At 31.4% G+C, this 19,316-nt stretch overlaps 1 protein-coding gene across 1 annotated transcript in view; it reads right to left on the bottom strand.

Moving 5' to 3' along the window:
• Window positions 1–19,316, bottom strand: part of LOC143918082 (uncharacterized) — a 74,143-nt gene that overhangs the window by 36,880 nt on the left and 17,947 nt on the right. Inside the window, exon 2 of the mRNA XM_077439779.1 lies at window positions 19,238–19,277. The gene's annotated coding sequence lies outside the window, so the exon portion shown is untranslated. The remainder of the gene's footprint in view (window positions 1–19,237; window positions 19,278–19,316) is intronic.

Raw genomic sequence — 19,316 nt, 5'->3', positions numbered from 1 at the left:
TATCAATATAAAAAAAATATATTCAAGAAATCCAACATTTCCAAAAATCAAAGTATCAATACTAGAGGTTAATCACAGTTACAAGCATTTGTATGCATTTGTATGACCAAGCGCTGCATGCTCATTTCATACTTTTGTCTCGGTTTTTGCCATTTTAAACTTGCCAGAAAGATCCAACTCAATTTTAAGAATTGCCAATCATCAATCTACATTGAAATGTCATCTGCGCAACCCTATGAATACCTCGTCTTTCGTACATAAAATTCAAACAGTTAAAATTCAATCGAAATGAGCATGCAGCCGGGTGGTGTGCCATCATTTGCAGCAAACCCGTAGATACGTTACTCTTAGCATGAAGGGTTGCAAGTATTTTGATGTAAGGTGTGTGGCAATGAATATTATATATGTACATATGTACCTATACATAGGTATAGGTAGGAAGGTTTTGCATATAATTAAAAACGGTTGTACCAATTTTATTTTATCAATGATGAAATTCAATTATGCAAATATACATGTACTAAAATCGAATGGCAATTAAATAGTAAAATTAAAAATATATGTATACATTAAAAATATAAGTTGTTTTGATTCTAAGCCTTTCATATCATAATCATTATCAACGTCTAAAATTTGATAAAACTATTCTAAATAGACAATCCGAATGTTATGTACAGCTATTATATCAAATATGTATATATATATATATATATATATATATATATATATATATATATATATATATATATATATATATATATATATATATAAATATATATTTATATATATATATATATATATATATATATATATATATATATATATATATATATATATATATATATATATATGTATATATATATATATATAAATATATATTTATATATATATATATATATATATATATATATATATATATATATATATATTTACACAAATAACATGGCTAAATTTTAATAAAAATTTCGTCACACGAAAAAATCGAAAGTGTAGTCAGAAGAGGCTAGTAAAATAATAATAGTTCAAGATAAACTTCAAAGGGACAAAATAGCACACCATTTTCCAATCAATAAATATAATTTTTCAAAGATCTTTTTTTCCTCGAAAAAGTTTTATAATCCAATGTTTGAAAGTTTTAATTATCAAATGAAAACAAACATAATTTTGAGACTAGAAAAAGTGAGAATATATTTATTTCGTTTCTATATCCCTATTTCAAGTAATATTTTCCAAATTATACAATAATTTAATTTAAAATCTACTGCAATTTATTCTAGTTTGAAGCATGATATAGTAATTTGTGTGTACATACGTTTAATTTCAATGTCACTATCAAATTTATGCGTAATATGCAAATATTTTCGATTCATGTAATAACATGCACAAAAAATATATTGAAATAACAAGGTTTTTTTAAGAGCATTACATAATAATATTAAGCTATCTATTATTTATAGAAACATTTGAATTGAAACATCACAAATTGTTTTTAAAAATATCAATCCACAAATAATACAAATCCATATACACATATACAATATATGTATGTAGAGGAATAACCTTAACAAAATCGAATACATCAAAAATCATGTACGAGTAGGTACATAAGTAGAGACCACGCATAATAAATACCAAAGTCAAGTTCAGAACCAGCAAGTGAGACATTGCATACAACCGTGTCCAATCGAACTATGAATCACACATAAACTCCAACTTCCTACGGTCGAAATTAAACCTTGAAAAGCACTACAAATTTAATCATCGATAGATCATGCAAAAAATTCATCACAACCTGACAATATTTACGTATTCAAAAAAGCCAACTTTTTAAATACAAATCACCTGTGCAGTTTACACAGTATGTAGACAAGAGTAGGCCGCCAACGGTGGCACGTGGTCAGGTCGTCATCATCATCATCGTCGATTAATCATCGTCGAACAACGCGCAAATTTAAAGTCCTCCACTTGAAACACGGAATGAATCACTATGTGGAAGTGCACAACGTTAAAAAGTCATTGCCGCGGAACAGACGCGTCCAGCATTGTTTTAGTACGAGGAACACAGACCATGGGTTTTTCACTTTTCAATCACCATAATCTCAGGGGATAGATCAACCTGCCCACAAAACCATTCATCAATTCCTAGAATCACCATAGAACCACTTCCAAAAAAATATTCAGCATCAAACATGCGACATTAGGAATCACTACATATATACACAGAAGTCCTTGACCCATTCGGCCGAAAAGCAATCACAATGATTTGCAAATTCAAAAAGAAATTTTCCTACATTTGGAAAATAAATCTATTCATCAAAGCATGTGCGATGATGGATATATGTGTCTTGCCGGTAGAGGAAAACATACAAACGATGCGACAGAGGAAAAAAAAAAGTGACACTTTACCTGTACGTCTCGCTATGCAAATGATCAATATTTTCATGAATCACACAACAGGTAACGATTACCTCAAAAAACTTCGATACAATGGCATCATTATCTTATAATTGAAATTTGACAAAAAAAAAATGCGTTACGCATGCATCATATGTATGTACATGTAATATGGTCATTCCGAAATGAAATATCAGGGATTAAACTCGTCTGTGATTCGTATTAGACTCAATAAGTAGAGCACATCTTTGACATTGAATCTATTGATGCTCCACAGCATCGTATGAGGAAAAACGGTAATTTATTTTAATTGCACTTTATGCATTTGTTGTATGATGAACGCGTATATGCTAATCTGACGGCGAGACGGTCCTCAATTGCGGGCATAATTATTAATGAACGTGGACACATCATTTGTCAAAAAAGTTAGCTTTGAAAGTACATACATATATACATAATAAGAATGTCGGTAGAGATATTGGCCCCCTCTGGACTATGTTTTAAAATCGATAAGATTATGTATAGGTATGTTGGATTCAATGAATGATTAAATTTGTATGTAATATAAATTGAACTATGTACTCTCATAAATTGAGAAAAAGTGATAATTTTTCAATGAATAACTGCATCTGTACATGAGTAAGTATGTACATACGAGGAAATGACTCAATTGTGTTAGTTATTGTCATAAATTTTGCGATCAAACAGGTACACCAATTGTAATATTATTTTAGATGAACGGTATTCGGGGTAAGAAAACATTGAAGTGCACTTTCGAGTGAATCATACAACAGATATCGATTTTAACAACAGAATCATATGTATGTGCGGTATGTGAAATACCTGCATTACATATACACATTCAAATGCAAGAAAATTCATGAGGAAAGTATTCTCCACTTGACATTTTTCATCTCACTGTTAACATAGAAAAAGGGTCGACTCTTATGAAACACAAGAACAAGAATACAATTTACAGTAATATTACTACTATATATATATATATATATATATATATATATATATATATATATATATATATATATATATATATATATATATATATATATATATATATATATAAATATATATATATATATATATATATGTATAATGTGCAATATTTTGAAGGCTTTCAAAGATCTAAGATCAAATAAAAATAAAAATATAATGGAATTCGAATGTTTCGTGTGGATTTTCCAACTTACTTCGACCATTTAGCTTTAGCTACTTATATATCTTATAAAAATCTATCAATTTCATTTTAAATTGGCAATCGATATCATATTGCTTCATTTCATTCATTCATTTTAATTTCCAGTATAAGTGGGCACGTATTAATTATTGTGCAAGGTCTTGTTGTTATTAAAATATACAGATCGACCGTCTCCTGTTTTAGCTTAATTTTTATGAGGGATCTGATAAATCAGTATACTCTGCCCCATTTTCTCAAAAATTCGAATTATTAGCATCTCGAATTTGAATCTTACAAATGCTACATAATATATTTGTTATATATTGTATTTTAGCTCTGTTATATTTGAAAAATTGTTAATGCTTATGTACAAAAATAAATCTAACCATATGTGTAGCCTCGAGGTAAATCCTGTTATGGCACATGTTTGTAAAAATAAAATAAAAAAATATATGAAAAATGAGCACTAAATAAGTAGATATGAAAGAAGGCAAAACTATTAGCCAGCAGCATGGCTCGGTGGTTGCGTTGATACTAAGCACCGAGAGGTCACTGGGTTCAATCCCGTGAACGGACCACAATTGAAAAGAATTTATTCTGAGTATAATCTTTAACGCTGCTGGTCAGACTTGGATATTTGTGACTCCACGTCAATTGTTTCCTATCAGAGTTTTCCAATTTATCTGATTTCATTAATGAAGCGATTCCTCCATCGAATCGGCAAAAACCATCCTACCCACTGTCACCGCTATTTGAATATGATTTCAAAAATGTACTATCTATAACATAGATGTCTCTCTAATTTTCTTACATACATATGTATACCTATAGTATTTGTATTATACATATGTCTAGAAACAGTGGCACGTTCGAGTATCGTGTTATGTCACTGTGGCTAACATGTAAATAAATAAATAAATTACCAAATAAATGACGATTTAGAGTGAGATAATTCTCCTAGACGCGTATGCTTTTAAACTGAAACGCCATAGTTCTTTATCAACTCAAAATAAAATAAAATTACATATATCGCGCGCTCATATTACCATTATTAACCTATGCTTCACCTGTATGAAATGACGCCGCGAATACTAACCTTTCCAAGCTCCAAACAATATAAAATAAATCCCTAAAAATAATTTATAATACACCCATATATACTAATTTGAAAAAACTGCATGCCATAAATAATACTCCATTTGTTACAGACATTACTAACAAACTAACCAGTAGATTCTATCACAGAATCACCAATAACCATACTAACACACTTGTGAAGAGTCTCGGTGATTACAACAAAATATCTATTCCCCTCAGGTATAAACACAATCTGCTTTAGGTCATCGACTTTAGAGAGTCTTTAATTAATATCATGCATTAGATGTATTATGAGCATTTATAAGAATTGCAAATAGGTTTTTGAGCTCTTTTTCCTATTATGCTGTACATTAACATTAGAATAATATAATACTATGATTACTAAGAAAATTAAATTAAAATTGTAAAATAGAAAATTACCAGTAGATCAGTAGCTATTAAAATAGATATTAGAAATATTGTGAACATAATTTCGTAATAATAAAAAGCATTTAATAAAAATCAAAAAATCAAACTGAAGATCCAAGATTCAAATTCAGATCAGATATCTCATAGCTGTTGGATTAATTGAGATATCATCCAGTATATAGGCCGAATTTTCCGACTTCATAATTATCAAGACGATCAAATTCAAGTTCGTGTCTTCGCTTAATTCCCTACCACAAGAGAAAACCGCGAAAACCGCAAGACCTTTCATCAAATCACACACTAATTACGCTATTGAAATAAAATTTGAAACTTTTCAGCAATTCGGGAAGCGAACTCACTCGGTACACTTTTGAACCGAAAAAAAAGTTAACGATCAACTTCTCGGTGGTCCATCATGGTACGAGAGAAACGACCGACAGAGAGCGAGGCGTGATGATACGCGCACAAGAGTGCAATTTACGACCGGTGGAAATTCGCACCAAAAAAAAAAGAAAAAGTCGTCGGCCAGCGACAAATCGAAACGGAGGATCGAAAATACCGTTGGTCTCGAAGAGTGGCAAGGACGGACAGTTCAGTGGAAGAGGGAAAGGGGGAGGGGGAGGGGGAGGGGGGGGGGGGTTCGGGAAAAAGCCGAAAGGGTTTCTCACGATCTCGAGAGATTTTTCAGGGACGGATGTCTTGGGTTTCTTGTGGCATCGCGCGGTCATGTCCAATCGGCTTCCAATTCGGCGAATCGAGAATTCGCAAGGCCTCGGCGCCGAAACGTCGCAAGTCGCGCCCAATCGCGGTGGCATTTTCTTCGAGGTGGAATAACTTCGGGCCGTCACGGATGGACCTCCCCCTGGGTGGGCGGCCGTTCCCTTTTTTCGCCCGACTATTTCGCCGACCGACCAATGTTAAATTGACCGTGATTTCAGGATTAATTGCGGCTCGATTAACTCAAATTTTCGGCAAATTCATAATTACATATTGGAAATCTGTAAACGAAATATATCAACTGAAATATGTATATCAACTGATTAAATTGAAATATATCAACACACGAAATATATCAACCACGAAATATATCAACACATGAAATAAATCAACACACGAAATATATCAAATTTGCACACGAAATATACCTATCAACTGATTAAATTGAATATTTAAATTAAATTAAATATAGAAGGTTTCTTCAGCACCGGGATTGCGGTGCTGTGAATTTCCGATCCCGGGATCCCGGTGTTAGCACCGGGATTTCGAATGTATACGAAAAAAAAGTTTAATTTGTTTTCATATTTCAAAAACGTTCAATTGCTTTTTGCAAACTCTCCCGATGTTTCACACAAAAAATACTCGCATATTGGCGTACTAATTTTGAGAGTTTGGCCAAATTCTTTAAATTATTTGTATGTAAATTATTATAAATAAATTTTTGGTTCACATCCATACATTAAATAAAGTAAAAAACATCGCTTTGATTCATTGATTCGTTTTTTACAAATTTTACAAATTGAACACAAATGTAGAAAAACTTACACAATACTAAATTTCTACTTCCGGCTTACGAATTCCGACCGAAACCTTATCAACTCTATGCTAGTACAAAAAGAATACAAATATAAATTTTTAGCTAAATATGTTCAGTATGTTAAATATGAAAGAATCATTGTCACAACATTTTTGACATTTTTAAGAGGAAAAAATCCCGCGTCCGATTGATTATATTTAGTGATTTTTTTTTGATTTTCATTACATTGATACAAAAATTATACTTGAATTTTTACGTGAAGAGCACAAATATTAAAGGGGTCGAAAAAAATAGTGGAAGAAAAAATTGAACAATAGTACACTGCCACTTCTGGTTGACGGATGCTTAGCATCTTTTATACATAACTTGGTAAAATTTCAGTTCAATAAATTAAAGATTTCTAATTAAAACATAAAAAACCTTGATTCTCTAAATTAAAAGTACTACTTTCGGTTTAGGAAAAAATATTGGGGTATAATATTAATAAGTTCTATTACAAGCAGTGGCGGCTCGTCCATACGCACTGCGGTACTGCAGCACCCCCAAGGAAATTGAGAAAAATTTAATACTATTATATACATAAATGTATGTATGTATATTATATAAAAATATCAATATTATTTAAGCGTTTATTAAGCTCGCCCGCACACCGATACATCCAATAATGATCATACATCGCGGTACTAATATCAGAAAGTGAGGCATCGTTTATGATTTTATGCAGTACGGTTTTCGATGGAATATGCCGAGTGAGCGAAGGAGGGGCGCGGGGGCAGCTAGAAGCTTGGTCCGTACTGCACTCTCAACAGTGCTATTTACATTTCTTGTTGCGTTCGTGTGCGCGCCGCGCCGCGCGCTCGACACGCTCCTCACTTTTCCTCATTTCTTCTGCACCTTTTGTCTTTCCTTCTACACCTCTTACACTTTCTACCTTTCTAAACTTCCTTCTACACGTCTCTTTAAGTAATTAAGATGGTATCAAAATCAAGAGAAGCTGAGCCAATGTTTTCAAGAACTTAAATATTCTTCCGAAAATACTGATAAAACAATAACAAAATTCTACCAATTTACTGAATACATTTTTTTATTTTAGTCAGAACTTTTTCACAAGTTAATGCCGCATCTAGAAATTATTTATAACCAAATGCAATTTAGTAATATCGATGCATTTTCAATTAAAGAAAACTTAAAAAGTTTTACTAATGTCATTATACAGATATGAGATTCTTAAAGCGAATAGAAGCCAAATATATGTGATGCATATATTATCGCACATATTATAGGAGCCAAAAATGTGTGCGATGTTATTATTAAGGATATAAAAGAAAGATATACTTTTTCTAATTATTTAATAAAGAAATTTTGAAAAGTACTGAAAGAAAATGCCAATGGAAGATCTACTACTAACCGTTGAATCATATCGAATGCTAGATAAAGAAAAACTTCAAACTGAATTAGAAGTGTTTTACTCAAGGAAAGAAATACATAATATTAATGATATATTAATATTTTTAAAACTTATTTTTGCAAACAAAACTTATTCAAATTCTGCTTACAACTTCAACTACCTCTGAGCCAGAACGGTGTTTTTCACCAATAAATAGAATAAAGACATACATATATAAGAAACACAATGGTTCAGGAAAAATTGACGGCTTTGTCTATGCTGTCAATTGAAAAAAAATGATTATGAACAGTGAAAAATTTAATGAAAAAGTGATAGACCTTTTTTCAAGGAAAAAAGACAGAAGAATCAATTTTATAATGAAATAAAATACATATAATGTTTAATTTTGATCATTTTGATGTGAATAGTAAAATATAATCCAAATAAATATTTTTTTTATTTTTTATCAACCGCAGCACCCCCAGATATCTTATCCACGAGCCGCCACTGATTACAAGTAAGAAATTTCAGTCCGATTTGATGAGTGCTTTGGGAAATAATTTAATTCAAAAACTTAAAAAGAAAGAGGACACCTATAAGGGGAGGAACCATTTCCGGTCAACTTAAAAATTTGAAAACAAATTACGGTATATCGATAAAAATTTCAGTAACCAATACTAAGTTTCAGTTCGATAGGACGAAAAAATCAAAAAATCCCCAAAAAAATCCCCAAAAAATCCCCAAAAAAGTGTTCAAAAAATCTCCAAAATACACTGACACACAATAAACATACAGACACTCACACAGACAAAGACATTTTTTCTAGATCACGAAAACGTGATCAGTGTTCGATTCTGAGTTCGAATCAGTAAAAATAGACTTCAAATATCATTGCGGTTGAGCACAATATCTGCGACACAATACAGGCCGTTCATACCATTTCGTGAAAACGGCAGGCCGCCGTCGAAATGGGTGGCAAACAAATGGACTATGACTGTCATTGCTCATCCCACCATTTTTGTAAAAATAATATTTTTAAAGAAATTTCTGCCAGCACCGTAATCCCGGTATTCAGACTAGTTTCAGCACCGGGATTCACGGTACCAGAAAACACCGGGATCCCGGGATTCTGGTGCCCTGGATACCGGGATTGGAACCCTTAGTAGTGATCTAGGGTTTATTTGTTTGGATTAGCTACAACTTTTATACCTGCTGTTGAATTTCTAAATAATTCTACTTGGAAATTTTGGCGAAATTTTCAGCTCGGCGGGCTTTCAACAGAAAAGGCGTCAGCACTCAAAGGGATAAGAAAACAAGATAAGAAAAATGCAAAATTTTGCAAGATTTATTTAAAAAAAATAAATTTTGTGAAGTTTCAGCAATAAATGCCGGAAAACTCTGTCAAAAGTCAGTTCATCCGAATATTCATCAAGTTTCTTGCATAGTCGAATCTTAAAGTCATTAATCTAACAAATCTTATGATTTTAACCTACGACCCTGCATCTGGTAAAAAAATCGCTTATCAAATATTATTATAAATAGTATACTAAGTTTTCCTAAATATTCTAAAACATAAAATTTTATTTTCGATTCTGAGAAAAAGTACCAATATATGGCAAAAGCTCTATTACCACAATTTTAGTCACTTTCAACCAGATGAACTCATCGAATACAAATCAAATGACCATATATTGCTTCACATACAATATATAAAAAGTTTTTAAGAGACTCCAGGATATGATTTTCTTAGTAAGAAAATGTTATTGTTTGTAGAGTAAATCTGTCATGTGCTACCTTATATGTAAGTTAAAGCGTTAATTTTTAATTTAGTAATATAAATCATACCGCTCGGTTCTGAGAAAAGTGAGAGAATCTTCGTTAAAAGCTTATGAGAAAGTGTCATTGGGGTTTTTCCTTCCTTTATATGTAAATAATCTCAATTATAACATTATTGAATTTGGAAATATGATGATAATACTTATGAAATACAGCCTATTGGGTATAGATATAAACTAATTAATAATTTGTAAATAATAAAAAAAAAATGAAATTAATGAAAGTCCCTTCTATGTATGTATCTATGTATGTACATATTTATGTATTTAAAATGTGATTAAGGAGTTATTTATTGCATGGAAAAAATGTTCAAAGTTGAGAAATTAAAAAGAAAATAGGCATTTAACAATTTTTTACGAATGATTTTAACGAATGTCTAAAAATAAAACTTAAACTCATTCATAAAACTACAAATTAGCACACACAGGACAAATATCCTAATGTGTGCTAACAAAAGAACAAAGATCGTCGATTTTTACATTCAATAGAGAACAGAACGTACGCGAACAATTGTGTCATTATTATTTGAACATGACTGAAGCAAAACATTGATCCAATTGGCGTATTAAGTGTACTTCTAATAATAGAACTTCGGAAACAGATTTATACATATAAGTGGGATAAAAGGAGGAAAATTAGCATGGCTTTCCACATTCGATTTTTTCCTGACCGCAAATTGGCAGTGTCAAAAGATGAAACAATTTCACCGGCACAGAGATGAGTGTATGTAAATTTGAAGAAACCAGGAACTATCAGAGCAAAACGCGCAATATTCAAAGCAGAAAATTTGCTATAACGCGGTTTACCATCCGTGGGATAGCTTTACCACATCCGCGGTGAAGCTTTTTTCATCACAGTCCAAAAGTCTTTAGTAACGCAATCTATAATATATAATACTGTAACAGTACGAAAAAAACCGCATCTTAGGGTCAGACGTAATTATTTCCTTATATTTTCGCTTGATGTGCCCGACGAAAATCGGTTCCTTTCGGTCATTATAGGTCGATGACTCGATGTTGCGATTACGATTAGGTTTGTTTTTCGATCAACATCGAACCACATTAATATTATTCAGGAAAAATAATAAGATCAAGTATATGTATGTGTATGGAAAAAGTATATATGTACGATGCTCATACGTGCTCTTGAGGAAAGTATGCAGTATATTGATAGAGTAAAAACTCACCCAGATTAAGTAGATGACGAACGAAATACATCAAATAAATAAAATATTGTGTCACTCGAGGAAAATGGTAAGTGAAAATTAACTGACATTTTTTCAGCGGTGTACTTAACAGCACACCTTTTGAAAATAAAAGATGATATAAACAAAAAACAAAATGTTTTTTTTATTTAATTTGAATATTTATATTTTCTTACTTTATACTCGTGATATATTTATTTTAAATATTTGTAGACAAACAGCGTTTAAAAATATAAATAAATAAAATTATAATCGTAAAACACTTATGTTGAAAAAATTTTCAAGATATTAAAATTCTAATTTTAAAGTGTTTATTTATCAGTATTTGCCTATCTCAATATTGCATAAAAATTCTCAAGTATTATAAGACGATATTATCTTTAAATATTGTTTAGATATATTTAAATGTATTTTTCCCCATTTATAAATGAAAAAAAGCGGTAAAAAGTCAAATTAGCGTAAACAAATCCATCAACAGAAAATTTACAAATGCGGCATAATATACATTAATTTTTAATTTATAACGAAATGTACAATGAAATTAAGCAATACATCAATGGTCTCTTTATGTACATACATATGTATGTATGTACATTTTTACATATGTTATAGCCGAAGTCTATTTTCAAGTGGCGTTTTATGTAATTCAATTTCGAATACAAGTCAACTAGTAAATTATATCTCTACAATTGCAAATACACTTTCAACAATGTAAGCCAGTTGTAATATAAAAGTTGAGTTTTAACATCTCTAATGTTTTTACTAATTCTTTAGAATTCAATGATGGTTAATATTTAGTAATGAGTATTTTATTAAGATGGCTCTTAGATTGTGTTTAAAAAAAAACTGTGATTTTCCAACTCAATTTACTAATCGAGTGATGTTTTCACAAAAACTTAACCTTTCCATCTAACATAGTGCCAACTTATAGTCAAAGTGTGTTTTCAGTTGTAATATATCTTGACCAATTGGAATGTAATTAGCCATAAGAATTAACTTGCGTCGGTTGGACGGGATATATTCCAACTAGTCAAAATTTAATTCAACTGTAAAAATTTATCTATCAGTTTATTCAGTAAATATGTATTATAGCAAATGCCGTGCTTTTCTTCTTTAATAAAGAGGTTTGTAAAAAGACATTTCATATAATACATATATATGTATGTAATACAACTGTCAAAATGAAATGATGAATTATTTCAAATACCGTCAATTTTATTTTGTATTTGTATTCCTTTTTACTTTAATTTTCCTGTTATTATCCATCCTTGTTTGTTTTTAAAATTAACATATATTATTTTTGCTCGTTACAATGAATTGGGGCGGCTACTTTTCAGGTCATTATAACTAAATTAAAAAAATAATATAAAATTACTGATGATTTATTACAATAGCTGACCAAAAGGATTTAAAGTACTGACCAATTAAACATATTCCTTGATTAAAAACTCGTCATAACTATAATAAATGTTCACATTAGAAAAAACTACTTGATACACTTATTACTTCAAATTAGAGCAGAGCAATAAGATCCAAACTGATTATAAATCCCATCAAGCAAACTAGCCATGAATTGACGTTTAATTAAAACCGATTTTCAGCATATCAAACAAAGGAAAGGTGATTTTCTTTTCGGCTTTGCCGCCTTGTAATCTGAGTTCGGCGCAAAAAGAACAAACGTTCATTAGAATAAATTACGCGACTGACTACGTAAAAAAAAATTTTTTTCTCCCCATCAAACACGCGGCTATTAAATTAATAAGAAGATTTATGAATTGGTCGGCACAAAACACACACCCGTACTAACCTAATCATTTTTTTGTTAATATTTTTTCGGTCAATTTCAGATCAAAAACGAGCCGTTTGCCCACCAGCGAGGAGCGAGACACGTATCTGACTCACCGGCGCGATTCTCACCATCCGTTTCCGAATTCTTAGACCATGTCGGTCCAGCTCAGCAGACTCTCGAGATCGGTATATATGTGTCAAGGCACCCGTCTGCTCGGTGCATTATGCAAAACGAACCGGTCACACAAAAAAGTCGTCTCGACAACTCGTAATTTTAATCTGCAGACCAAAATAAAATATAGACCGAATGAGAGAACGCCGACCAATTGTGTATAGCCTTCTGGGTCAATCACTGGACAAAGGAGATCGCCAAATTATATCCGAATGAATATATCAAAGACAATACCGGAATCGGTCGATCGGAAAATAGGTACCGTAAGCGGAAAATTCCTTACAAATCCACACATATTTCAAATGAGCCATCACAATTAAAACGTATCTCCTCAAGTGATTGCTAATATTGTACATTTGTTTTGTTAACATCAACGATATTAACAACAAGTTCGCTTATACGGCACTTGGTCCATATGTATGTAGAAAATTCATACATTTTTATTATTAGAGTATACTAAAAATATATGAATTTTCTACATACATATGTATGAAGTGCCGTATAAATGAATCTGTTGTTAATCTCATCGTTAAAGTACGCAATATCGTTGATACAAGTATTGTTGCTATCTCTTAAGATAATCTCGGATTTATATATCTTTATTTTAAAGGCATATACATATGTAATATATCAACATATATAATTTATTTATTTAAGTTTAAGTTTGGACTATTGTGACATTGCAAGAGTTGCGCCACTGAGAAAGTAAAAATATCAAATAACAAAATACATAGTAGGGAATGTTTTATATCTGTAGCCAACACCAATATGTACATATGTATATAATAACCAGCCGCAAATACAAAACATCCCTGCGAGACCAAAATGGGACAGAGAAGATCAAATTCCATTCATACATCAAATTCAATTATGAAAATAATGATGAGTGCAAGCTACCAGACAAATAAGTTAAAATAATCTCCGATAACCTACGCTCACTGAGGTGAAAAATATCAAATTCGGGAACAGCAGCAAAGATTTCATTGAAGTCAGATAGCTCTTGGAATAGGAACCATCCGATAAAGAACTGTGCGAGCAGGAGGTACAACCATCAAATGATGATGTCTACCACGCACATAATTATTAGGGACATAAAGTCCTAACTGTTCCGGCAACGTGGGCATAATGTATTATTACCACGTAGAAGCTGGAGATCAAAACGAATTTTTGAGAAGTTTCTCCGAATTTTAAGGGAATTATACCCAAGTATGACCAAAAGGAAAATAGTAGGGTATAGATATGGGTAATACCCATACTCGTTCCTATACGGGAAACGAAGAAATGCTTCTTTATGTATTTTTATATATCTTCATATCTTATCATTCTAAAGTACACAACTAAATCATAGGTACATCTTCTATTGATAGGTCGTATATGTACATATGTACATATATATGAAATAAAAGTTAGACTGATTTTATTGGTTTTTAATGTGTTTTAACAAAGAAAATTACTAATATGTCATCTATGCATGACGACAAAACTACTCAGTATATAAACCCCATGTATGTAGATATTTCAGAAAAGGTTATTTTTTTTTTCAAATCAGAACAAACGATGATTACAATATCGTCTCTTTACACGATCATCTATTATATGTATGAACCGGTCGGGTGATTGTGTTGTAAATCGCACCTGCATGAATAATGCATGAGGATTTCATGCAATGCGAATTATGCGACAATTATGTACATTATCAATGTTTGCCATACCTGAGAATAAGTCATTTCTATTAAATGTCTGTCCGATAGCTGTGTACTTTGACACGTTTCGAATGTATTAGTTTTTCGATTCGAATCAAATGTTCAAAACGTCCAATCTAAACGGCAATCTGACATTGTAAGGATATCCGGAATATATTGCCGTTATCGTTATTTATTATATATTGTAGGTCACGTTCGCAAACCACAAGTTCGTACGTCACGCCATTAAATAGTTCTGGTTAAATTTCAGATTCGCCATAAGAATCGGTGCATGCAAAATTGCAGCGAAATGAATGAGTGGTATAGCGACATGGTTAATTAAAAATGACTAAACAATTAAGTCAAGTTTAAATAAAGAAATGATATGATTCGCTCTTATTCTCAGCAATTGAAAAGTTCAATATATATATATTTGAATAATTTAAAACATTTTGTTTGTACTTTAAATTAACGACATTCATTTATTTTATTTTCATATTTTTTCATTGGTCTTATTTCAACTGAATTAAATTATTTATTTATAACACAACTAGTATTTTGACTGAAAAATGATCGGAGTAGATTACGAAATTGGACCAAGTTATCCGCACGAAGAGCTTACAAAAGAAAAGTTATCGCTTAATCGTAATCCAGAGCTGATGAAAGAATGGAGGGAATTTTTAGATCTTTACAAAGACCATCCAATTGTGTTTCCAAATAGAGAAGATCATATCATACAAAATCAATCTACTTTAGTGATCGTAGACGATGTGAGGAATACACGGAAGAATTATCGTATGAAGATGAGAAACGGTCCAGGCATTGATGGCAGAGGGCAGCTTCCAATACTGAACGATTTGTTCTACAAGAGAAACTACAGGATTCTCAAAGCCGATTAATCAAAGGTACATTTTTTTCACTCTAAAGGTATTTTTCGGTTAGCAAACAAGCTGCGATGATTAAAATTGCCGTGGCGAATTATTGGTTAAATATTTTTGCGGTCCGCCAAACCCACAAAGGGCGCCCCGTTTAATATTTCCATTTTATCAAATTATCACCTTAAACATCGGTTCGGTTACCTGTGGCATCCATCCTCTCACGGCTCTCGCAATACGCCAGGAGGGTCGGAACAACGCAAAATAAAAGCAAAAAAACTAAAACACGGTCAAATACAAATCATCAAAACCGCAAACAAACACACACCGCCCGAATTCGGAGCAGGGGAGAGGGGGGTTGCGGTGAAGTGAGGTGGAGGTCCAACTCTTCCAGTTTCATTCATCTTCTACCATATTTTCTACCCTAATCATAACAATCACAACCCATTCTCTAGACTTGTTAGCTTAACAGTCGGAAACCGTAAAGGAACCGCACCGCTCGGAAAAAAATGAAACTGTCGAATGAGAGGTTCTCAACATGCTATCAAAGCTTTTATTGCTACAAATATACAACTACTATATATATACATCTATTTAATAAAAATTATACTACTACATATGAACGTAAATACTATATATATGTTCAAAATTAAAAAAAAATAGCTTTCACACATTGCCTAATTATTCTATGAATATTTTCAACAGACATCACATCATACAAGCATTTTTTATATCACGAAAATATATTTTATTAATTCTTTTGGGTAGTTTTCAAGCATAAGTTTATATTGAAACTGTACTAATCTTATCTATAAAACCGAAACTGCGTCTGTAATTTGTTTCTGATTGGCTGGATTGGTAAAAGACGTTCGTGATTGGTCGGTCGTAATTTTTTTTTTTATATTCAAATAAATTTAATAATAAAAACAAATGATGATTCATTTCAAGATATCAATGACTTATTCAGTAAGTAATCGAATGATTCGTTTGGGTAGTTTTCAAGCATAAGTTTATATTGAAACTGTACTAATCTTATCTATAAAACCGAAACTGCGTCTGTAGTTTGTTTCTGATTGGCTGGATTGGTAAAAGACGTTCGTGATTGGTCGGTCGTAATTTTTTTTTTTATATTCGAATAAATTTAATAATAAAAACAAATGATGATTCATTTCAAGATATCAATGACTTATTCAGTAAGTAATCGAATGATTCGTTTGGGTAGTTTTCAAGCATAAGTTTATATTGAAACTGTACTAATCTTATCTATAAAACCGAAACTGCGTCTGTAATTCGTTTCTGATTGGCTGGATTGGTAAAAGACGTTCGTGATTGGTCGGTCGTAAAATTTATTTTTTTCTATTCAAATAAATTTAATAATAAAAACAAATATTGATTCATTTCAAGATATCAATGACTCATTCAGTAAGTAATCGAATGATTCGTTTTGGTACTATGTATTTTCAAACATTAACACTCATCGATAAACATACGTACATATACAATTTGTTTCGTCATTTTAGACAAAAACATTCATTTTCATTTAATTTCCATTAACCGAGTGAAGCTGGGTAGCACCACTACTGATTAATAATTTTAAATTTTTTACATTGATATATCATTATTACGTTCTATATAAATAGCATATAAAATGCGTTAATTTCGAATTTTGAGATAAAATACGCCATCCTGACAAAAAACATTGTATAATATACATTTTCGGAATTGAAAATAGTACCATATGATACTAAAAAGTATTAAAAGCTCATAACTCATTGATAAGTGTGCTAAAATTTGTATGAAAGTAGTACAAATATATGTTTTGATAAACTGTGTATATTTTTTAATTTGAATAATTGTGTCATAAGATGTATAACAACAAATGTAATGCTTTCAATTGTGTAGTCATTGGTTTAATCCTGACTGTACTGCTGGGTAGATCGTGGATATGTGACTCCAAGGTCGATCGTTTCCTATGAGAGTTTGCCAATTTATTTGATTTCGTTGAAACGGTTCCAAAAAATTGGCAACCCTGTTCTATATATATCAAAATTCGAGTTGATAGCATCTCGAATTCGCTAATTTATAAAAATGCTGCAAATTTTTCCATAGAGCTTTCCAGAATCTTGAAATTCGAAGATTTCCATTAAAAAAATGCAAATTTATCAATAGATATCTCTATGATACTCCGTAAAATTACTCTATTAATTTTTATTGATATTTGTAATTAGCCAGAAAGTAGCATTGGGATTTACCTATTAGGCCTTCTTGGTATACATATACATATATATATATATATATATATATATATATATATATATATATATATATATATATATATATATATATATATATATATATATATGTATATATATATGTATGTACATATATGTATGTTTGTAAAATACCAAATTAACTATTTTATGATTACAATATTTCATAGGTATTAAAAAATAAGAAAATGGTATTTAAAATTCGAAAGTTTGTATCTTGTATATTTGTAAGTTTTTTTGAATAGCAATTTCTATGTAGCTGATAAAAATGTCAGTAAAAATAAATAATTGAACTTCATTTCTAATTTTATTTTATAAATCAGTTTAGACAATTATTCATCTTTTTCTCTGATTGTATCAAGAAACTACTTTATCGACTGCTTACTAAAATAAATGTTTTATATTGTAGGCAGAATTTCCAAAGGATGTGAATCAAAATTGTATCGAAATTCTTGTGTTGGAATTACAAGTCAATTTTCGTACAAAGGCGACAGAACAAGTTTTAAGGATCTTAAGAAATTCCTTTATGGCTGGGACCGCACGCCGATCACAAAAAAAGATGAAGCTAGTGTAAAAAGCGCTCGTGTATAAATTAGAACAAAACGAGATGAAAACAATAAAAAAAAGAATACCAAGAAAAATAAAATAAAATAAAATCGTCTTTGGCGCACACAAAAACGTCTACACGTATAAACGATTGACCCACAGCGGCGATTATTATTAAAGTTATGAATAGCTTATTTCACTTTTTTTTCCGCTTTTCAGGTGTGGATTTTTATGGCCCGCCTATATAGTTATTAGTGTCGTTAATTTTTTAGACATATTTCAAAATTAAAATGCAACAGACCCGACTGCACAATACGTACGTACGTGCATTCGTTTTGTTCCCCGACATGCGAATGGACCGGACTTAAATCAATTTTGCAGGTAGTGGACACAGTCTACGGTGGCAATAAATTAGAATTAAGCCAATTCTCATCGATTATCTCCGTGTTCATTTCAGTCGGCGAGGCTAATAATGAAGATGTTAGGAGTCTGGGGAGCGTTTTTGACCTGTCACAGGACGCTCGTCCTACAAGACGTATCGCCGTTCTAACCCGCCGGAATGTTGAGGTCGTCCACTCATTAAATGGTGTATATGTATGTATAATATGTGAGAAGAAAAAATTTCGAGATGGCCGGGATGGCCATCTAATAAAACTGTTTGTGGTTTCCGGAGCTGAATCAGGATCAAAGGGATCATGATTGTTAATTTCCACGTGAAAAAAAACCGAAAACCGCTGACAGTTGAAACGACATTGCAACTAATTGGTGATTAGAACACCATTTTGTATAAATCATCGTTTAGTATTATGCTATTAAATTAATCGAAAGAAGTATGTATGTAAACTCACCTTTCTAATTCTGCTTGCGAGGCGTTGCTGGATTTGGTATCTGAAATTTAAAAAAAAAATGATATGAATTTTTAATATA

This window comes from Arctopsyche grandis, chromosome 10 (assembly GCF_051622035.1).
Source record: "Arctopsyche grandis isolate Sample6627 chromosome 10, ASM5162203v2, whole genome shotgun sequence".
Taxonomy (NCBI): domain Eukaryota; kingdom Metazoa; phylum Arthropoda; class Insecta; order Trichoptera; family Hydropsychidae; genus Arctopsyche; species Arctopsyche grandis.
This window is presented reverse-complemented; position numbering and strand designations above follow the sequence as displayed.